The sequence below is a fragment of the Zalophus californianus genome, chromosome 1 (assembly GCF_009762305.2).
Source record: "Zalophus californianus isolate mZalCal1 chromosome 1, mZalCal1.pri.v2, whole genome shotgun sequence".
NCBI classification, from domain to species: Eukaryota; Metazoa; Chordata; class Mammalia; order Carnivora; family Otariidae; genus Zalophus; species Zalophus californianus.
This window is the reverse complement of record NC_045595.1, coordinates 139,510,458-139,518,597: the sequence shown is the minus strand read 5'-3', so window position 1 is coordinate 139,518,597 and position 8,140 is coordinate 139,510,458. Positions and strand designations below refer to the sequence as shown.

The 8,140-nt window shown below is 40.8% G+C and overlaps 1 pseudogene; it reads right to left on the bottom strand.

The window, feature by feature from the left end:
- Positions 1-6,815: 6,815 nt before the first annotated feature.
- On the bottom strand, positions 6,816-7,625 carry LOC113915926 (annotated as a pseudogene).
- Positions 7,626-8,140: the final 515 nt, after the last annotated feature.

Sequence of the window (8,140 nt, the reverse complement as noted above, 5' to 3'; positions counted from 1 at the left end):
AGTAAATCAGAATCTGTGGTGGTGGGTTCTGGGCACTGGTGTGTTTTGAAAGCTCCCTAGGGATTCTGATGTGCAGCCAAGGCTGAGAGGCACAGGTTTCTTCTCAACGCAAGCAGTGGAGGGCATCAATGACAGGAGAGAACCGACCTTGGATTAAACTTTAAACTCTAGTATAAAAGAGAAGGATATTTGAAAGTGGACATGTATCTGTTGGGCCTACTCATGGGGAGCATGCCCCACAATCTTGCCACTGGGCAGATGGCAAGTTGAAAACCCCGAAACTGGGGTGCCTGGGTGGCTAGGTCAGTTAAGCATCTGCCTCTTGATTTCGGCTCAGGTCATGATCTCAGGGTTGTGAGATCAAGTCTGGGGTCGGGCTCTGCGCTCAGCATTGGAGTCTGCTGGAGATTCTCAACCTCTGCCTCTCCACCCCCACCCAGCCCCGCTCTCAATCTCTCTCTCTTTAATAATAAATAAATAAATCTTTGAAAACCTAAAGTCTAAAATTTCAAAAGATCACTTAACATGTTTAGGGAAAACCAAGATTGCTGCTTCCCATGGTTAATACTCAGATCCTAAAGTTTTGTTTTGTTTTGTTTAGTTTTTCATGAGTGAAGTTGCTTGAGAAATAATACACCACCCAGCAAAATAGCACCCCAAAAGTGCTATTGCCTCATTCTGGCAAGGAAAACTGTATTTTCCCTTAGGCCTTGCTTCGTAGGCTGAAGTTGCCATGGGAAGCAAAGCTTTATGGGGATGCCAGAACAAACAGGCTCCGAAACCACCCTAGCACAACTTAGAGAGCTGCCTATAAATCAAAGAAAGCCCTAGGGTCAAAGCCACTTAGACACACACACACACACACTCACACACACACATACTCCCAGAAAAATATGACAAAGGAGAAGGTGTGTCAGGGATATCCAACTAAAATTACTGCACGTAAGTAATAATAACTGAAATTTATGTGTCCCTTTCATCCGCCGTTCTCAAAAGACGCAGAAGGTGCTAATATCGCTTGTCTTTTGAAAGTTTTCCAACGTTCTGAGGGATCGGAGAAGAGGGATTCTGCATATAAAGTCCGGCGGGTAGACATGGCTGTGGGGGGCCATCTCTTCTTTGCTTCCGGTGTCAGGCGCAGTTACAATGAAACCAAGTCATTTCTCTGCCTCCCATTGGCAACACCAGGTCTCCACCATTCCAGAGTATCATCTTCCACCCACTCTATTTTTCTCCAGGGGACTTCCTACCAGTAATCACTCTGTTGGGATGAAATTTAAAGCAATCTCTCCTCTAACACCACACTCATGCGCCAGTGTGAGCTTTAGGCAGGCTGACAACTGCAAGCTGGCCCCCTCTTTTCTCCATTCGTCCCATTTACTCGGTTTCCTTTTTTAGCATGAATGCCCATGATCCCACTCAAGAGTGAACTCTTTTGACTCTGGGGAAGACTACCTTATTGTCCTTAGAAACCTGGCAATACCCAGATAGCCTTGATATTTAAAAAAAAAAAAATTCTATATCTACCCCATATTTCTGACATGTGTGTTTAAGACCACATGATTCTGCTCTACCATCTATAGAAATGCGGATAGCCGGTCCGGATCCCCAGCTAGAAGGGGCTCAGTAGATATCAGTTCCCCTGACTTCTTTCCCTCAGGCAGTTCTTTTTTTTTTATTTTAATAATGCTAAATTGAAAGGTAAGATTATGTTTGGAATCCTCACAAGAAAAGTTTTAGAAAAGAGTCCCACTTTTCCATTTAATGAGGGATTATTTTGTTGTTTAAAAGACAAGGACATTTGCAGGAAGGAGATCTCCCCACATTGTAAAGCCTGCCTGGATGGTTTTGCACTCACACATTTGCTCCGCCTGTCCCCATCTTCTGCAGCAGTGACCCCCACCTAAAAATTACGGATTCAGTCCTGCTCAGAGCTCTGGGATTGGGCCAGACTCTAGCCATGTGGTTGATTTAACCCAGTTCAATACCCTGGAGTATTTTACCTCAAAGGACATTCATTGCAAGCCTAACCCTGACTTCAGGTCCTTGTGTTAATAACTTGCTTTCTGTCTCATCCCTGACACCCAGTCAGCACCAGAACCCGAGTTCCTGTCACCGGCCTCATGCCTGATCTACATTCTTTGTAAATCTCTTAGCATACCAACCTCCCTAGGATTGCATTCTTTTGCCATCTCCCAAATTCAATACCTTCTAATTGATGTGAAGACCATATAGAGCTAGTAATCATGGAGGAAGTGGACGGATGGGAAGCAGACTTGGAAAAATTCCTGAGTCCCACTGCAGACTCTTGTATGTGCCTTCATTCTGTTCTCATTGTGCCTGGCTCTTGATTGGATATTAGTCGACATGGAGCTTAACCAGAATATAAACTCTTAGGACTAGGGTGCTTTTTTTTTTTTTTTTAACTCTTTATTCCCTCCTTCTATCATCCATGTTTAGACTTGTGTCTCCTTTCCCTCCTTATTCTACCTCAATTTCTCCCCCTCAGGAACAGAGGGAGCTATGCTGTCAAGAAAGATACCCCGCACTACTTGTCTAAATGAGTTCTAATTTCTCTCTTCATTGGCACAGAGAATTTGGGCAAGTTCCTTTACCTCTCTGAGCTTCCCATTTACTCATGGCATTTTTTACATGGATCAAATGAGTTGTGAAAGCTGTATGTACTATAAATATGTTGGCTATTTTCTCCTTTTTCCCTAATGTTATGAGAACAGAGTGGTAACACATACAAAATCTTCTTAAATATTTCCTCAGAAAAATTGTAGAGCAACTTGGTGAGCGGTTTTCTTTCCTGCCCAGTACTGCTTGGGTTTATTTTGGTCACAGTCTCTAAACCACAGTTCGATGATCACTCATATAGTGCAAAGGTTTGGTACCTGTATTTCTTTCTCTGCTGTGCATTTTTCTCAGGTCTTTGACCCCGGCACTTTAGCTAAAACAAAACTTCAAAGAGGTCCTAAGCTAGTGGGAGAACTTCAAAGTCTTCCTACAGGGTCAATTAGCACCTATAAAATTTATCTCTGTTGTCACTAATGACTATTAAACCAAAGTGGGGGCTAATGAGGACTGATAACCACCACCTCCTGAGATTGTTGTTTTCAGTGGAGAATAACCCTTAACTCTCTACATTGACTCTCCAATGTGTGATTGGTTTAAGATTCATTAACTATTTTTAGGTTTGGGGTTCCTTTCATGATTCTTTCAAACAAGGAGCTTTCCCCTCTACCTGTGTACCTGGTAACAAGCATAGCTTAGGTGCCTGCCTGGCCCTTAAAATAAGTTATCAAGACTTTGTGATAAATGAGAACTCACCTCCCAGATGGATGTGAGGTCCAAAAATCAAGTGGGTGCATCAACACCAGGCACGCTGTCTAGGTCATAAGGCAAGACTGAGATCAAATCTTACCTCTGCCATTTTGTAGTCTCTTGATCTTGGGCAAGTTCATTGGCCCATCTGTGCCTTTGTAAGATGGAGCTAACGAAAATCCCAGGAGCTGTAGTGAGTTAAAAGGATGAATACAAAATACTCAGGGATCACTAGCATTTGGTGACCCTATGAATGGGTTTTTTTTATTAACAAAGGCAAATGGATATTTAAAGCCAATGGTAAAAATGTTCTTAAAGTTTGAATTGCTATTATAGTTAAGGGATCTTTTCTTATATGAATATCTCTCTCAAATTATCATGTAATTATAGGTACATATTTCTATATACCATAGATGAAATGATTCAATATGCAAATATTTGCTTTGGGTCTTATTTATATCTTCTAATTATAAAATTAGCACATTCTAAATCTGTTTGGGGAGAACCAAAAAATATAAAGGAGCAGGAAAAAGAAAAAAAACAACTCCACCTATATACAATTACCCAGACATCTGCTATTTTGTCACTTTCTCTTTTAAACAATTTTTACCATCAGGAAACCTACCGAAATAAAAATAAAAACAAGTGTTTTGGATATATATGAAATTTCTGATAAACGTAAGAAAATTACTAGTTATTTTGATCATAAATATTTGGCTCTTTTTATTATCATTTCCACTTTCTTTTGATTCTTCAACCTCTTCAGAGCAGGATTCTCTCCACTGACTGTATATTAGAATCAGCTGGGGAGATTCAGCAACAGACTGAATTGAAGGTCAGCCTTCACCTTTGACCTATTAGGAGAGTAGTTGACAGAGGATTGGGCATTTGCAGTTTTAAAATTTCTCCAGGTGAATCTAATTTACAACTAAGTTCCAGAAGCCCTGCTTCAGAGGGACTGAATCCTTCGCAACAGGAACCCATCTTTCCTATCTGAAAACAGTGGTGCCAAATCTTCCTTCCAAAGGTGCTGTGCAACCAAACCAATCTCTCCTTAGGGTCAAAACTCCTGGAAAAGCCATCAGAACTATAATCCTCGGCTCCTTTGCTGGGCACCTCTATACTTTCTTCTTTATTGCTCTTCTTTGGAAGGTTACAGATTATCACCTATCATCATATATCACGACTTTAAAAAAATAAGTCAGTTTTCAAATTTTTTCCTTCACAGCATTTTCCTGTCAAGTTCTCCACCCTCAAACTCTTACTCTTCAACGTTAATACTCCCCTCTCCTGATTTACTAGGCAGACTGGTATCATGAAGGAAAACAAAAAAAAATAAAAGTGTTCTAGAAGAAGCCGGTGGTGAGTTTGGGTCTCAGCCCTATCAGCCACCACATGATGGAAGGACTGGATAAATAACACACTGAAAGCCTGAGGGACACTAGATAGCACATCCTAGGAGGGACTGTTTTGTTCCCTCTCCCTCTTCCCTCTTCTGCTTCTCTTTCTGATCCTTTCCTAGAGAAGATGGATACTTTTATTCACCAGAGTGCTATGAGAATGTTTCCTAGAGAGAAATTCCTACTTCCCAGGGGGAGGCAGACTGCACTCCCTGCTCACTCTTTTGTGAGGATGAACCACATCACAGAAAGAAGGAGGACATGGAAAATAAGAGAGTGACAGAGTGATGGACTATGGTAATTCCTCTATGTCCTCTTCAAGAGAATGTAGTCTAAGGGGAGAGGGTGGGGGGATGGGTTAGCCTGGTGATGGGTATTAAAGAAGGCATGTACTGAATGGAGCACCGGGTGTTATACGCAAACAATGAATCATGGAACACTACATCAAAAATTAATGACGTAACGTATGGTGATTAACATAACATAATAAAATAAAAAAAATTTTAAAAAACGAATGTTGTCTAAAACTGCATTGTTTTCTAAGATCTCTTGACAGTTGGATTTTTGGTTTGGTTGGTTAGTTGGTTTGGGATTTGGGAAAATGTATGGGTTGGGTGGGCAGAAGCTGTCCTTAGGGCAGCCAAACTCTATTCCTCTTTCCCAAAACAGACTTATTGCAAATGTAGCAATCAAAAGAGCTTCCTGAGGGTTTCCTATATGCTGTTCTAGATTGGTAAACCTCAAAATGGCACTCTAAGGGAGGATGTGTTTTCTAACAAAAGAAAACTACTCGTGTTTCCCAATGTATGTGCCCTCATTTTCTACCCCAAATACTTGCTTATGCTTCTTTTGGAAAGACTTCCTCTTCATCATCTCCTCAACACTAAATTCCAAAAAAACTTCAAGTCTCAATGGGAATACATTCCTTTTCTAAATGCTCATAATACTGACCTATGTAGTTCTCTTCTTATCTAATCTCTTTTTTTACTTTCTTTTTTTTTTTGAAAGATTTTATTTATTTATTTTGACAGAGAGAGAGAGACAGTGAGAGAGGGAACACAAGCAGGGACAGTAGGAAAGGGAGAAGCAGGCTTCCCGCTGAGCAGGGAGCCCGATGTGGGGCTCGATCCCAGGACCCTGGGATCATGACCTGAGCCGAAGGCAGATGCTTGACAACTGAGACACCCAGGCACCCCTTTTTTTACTTTCATTTGCGTTCCAACGTCTAATAATGTTTTATAAGTTCTGTTGGACTATATGATAATCGTCATGATGTGATTTTATAGCAATGCTTACCACAGTGCCAGGCACATAGCAGGTACTCAACAAATATTTTTAACTGGGTATTTTATTTATTTGTACATACACCTACAAATCAACCAGCTAAACTGGTACTATTATCATAATACATTAAAATACAAAACATCTTTCTACAAATACTAGAATGAACAAATGAGTAGTTGTAGTAAAACAGCACAGGGGCAGAGGAAATCAATGAAGCACATTATAGTTTAACACTTTACCATAACAACTGAGGTTATTAACAAGTAAAGCCTCACAATCTCAGAAAATACAAATAATCCTTTATCACACGTCTTTGTATTTCTACTTCCTATTCTTGAGGTTAGATTCTAAAACCTAAAGATATTCAAGTTAGTATTATATCTAGTTATCTCTAGCCAGAAACCTCTTTTATCACGTTGTCCGTAGCAGCCAGTGCTACTGAAACGTCTTTGATTAGACTCCAATCTTACCCTCTCAATGGACACAATAAGCATAATGGGAAACAGAATATCAAGGCAGAGATATGGGATCCTAAAAGACAAATCCTAGAAGTCAAACAGCCACTGCCCAAAGTGAGATTGAATAATGTACTCATCGTCACACATCGGCGGGCTATAGGTTCACAGAGTAATTTGGGAATAAATCCATTATTTGCAGGATACTAAAATACTTAGTAGATTACTTTATTATACTATGGCTGTCCCCAGCAGTTTCTAAGATGGACTCCAAGTCCCCGACAGAATTTTGCTGGAACAGTATCTGGCCCTGCAGGGATTCCTCTCCAGGGTTGTGGAGCTGATTGTCTCAGGTCTGGTCATTCCAGGCTTGGGGACAGCACGTCTGACTGTTCCAGGAATGGTTGTTCCAAGACTGGCTGCTCCAGGTCTGGTTGCTTCATTTTGGAAGGTTTCCAGAAATGTTCATCAGGTATCCTGGTGAAAGGAACAGAAGCCTGGGTATTCTGTAGTTGTTGAGCTGTTCTGAGTCACAGTCTTGCTATTCTTTGGCCAGTTATTTTTTTCTGCCACCTCTTACATTTCATTCTCTGGTTCTAGAACCAGGTCTTAACCTGCTTATAGCTAAGGTTCAGAATGTTGGAAAGTTCTTGCATCTTCTGGAGACTGAGGTATTTCTGTCTCTGTAATCTATCATTGAGGACATATTGCTGGGTCTGAGAGAACACATTTTTGTTCGTTTCTTTGTTTTGTTTTTAAGATTTTATTCATTTATTTGAGAGAGAGGGAAAGAGAAAAAGCACAAGTGGGGAGGGAGGCGCAGAGGGAGAGGGAGAAGCAGACTCCCTGCTCAGCAGGGAGCCTAACACAGGGCTCAATCCCAGGACCCCAGGATCATGACCTGAGCCAAAGGCAGATGCTTAACTGACTAAGCCACCAGGGTCCCTGAGAGAACATAGTTCTGATCTTGTGTTTCTTGTCCTGGGCCACATCTTCCTTCTTCACCATGCTCTCCTCTACAAAAGTTGGGTAGTAGTTTTACTCTGAGATTGGTGGAAAAATCAGGGCTGCCCTGAATAAGCAGATCCATGGAGGAAGGAAGAAGAGAGATAGTCCCTGAGCGGGGTGTTTCAACGAGATGACATTTGCAAGGATGCATAATTTTCTTCAGGGCCACAAATCTCAGGCATTGGAGAAGAATCCCTAGAATTGGATATTATGGGGCCAGGTGGGCATTGGGGCTGGAGCCGGGCCCCACATTCACGTTGCCTTTCGAATTCTCAGTTAATCCTATCTCTCAATAAGTATTTTTTGAATTCATGATATTCCCAATAGCCCATAGTTGTCATCTTTTTCTCCTTCTCTTTAATGAGGTTTATAAGAGTATGAGTGAAGTCTAGCTGTAGACATTAGCATTTCTCCTGGTAATAATGCTTACTATTGCTATTATTCCAATTCTTATTATACGATATTGAACAATTTTTACATAACATTTCTTGAACGTTATGAAAACAAAGCATTCCTCTTAACTTTGGTTAAGCCATGTTGAAAAAAAATTAAAATAACTTGATTAGGGGATCATGAGCAGAAAGCTCTTGATAATCCCTAAAATAGTTGTCTGTTATACTGTTGTATAGATGAAGAATAAATATGCAAAAACACAGCAACTTGGGT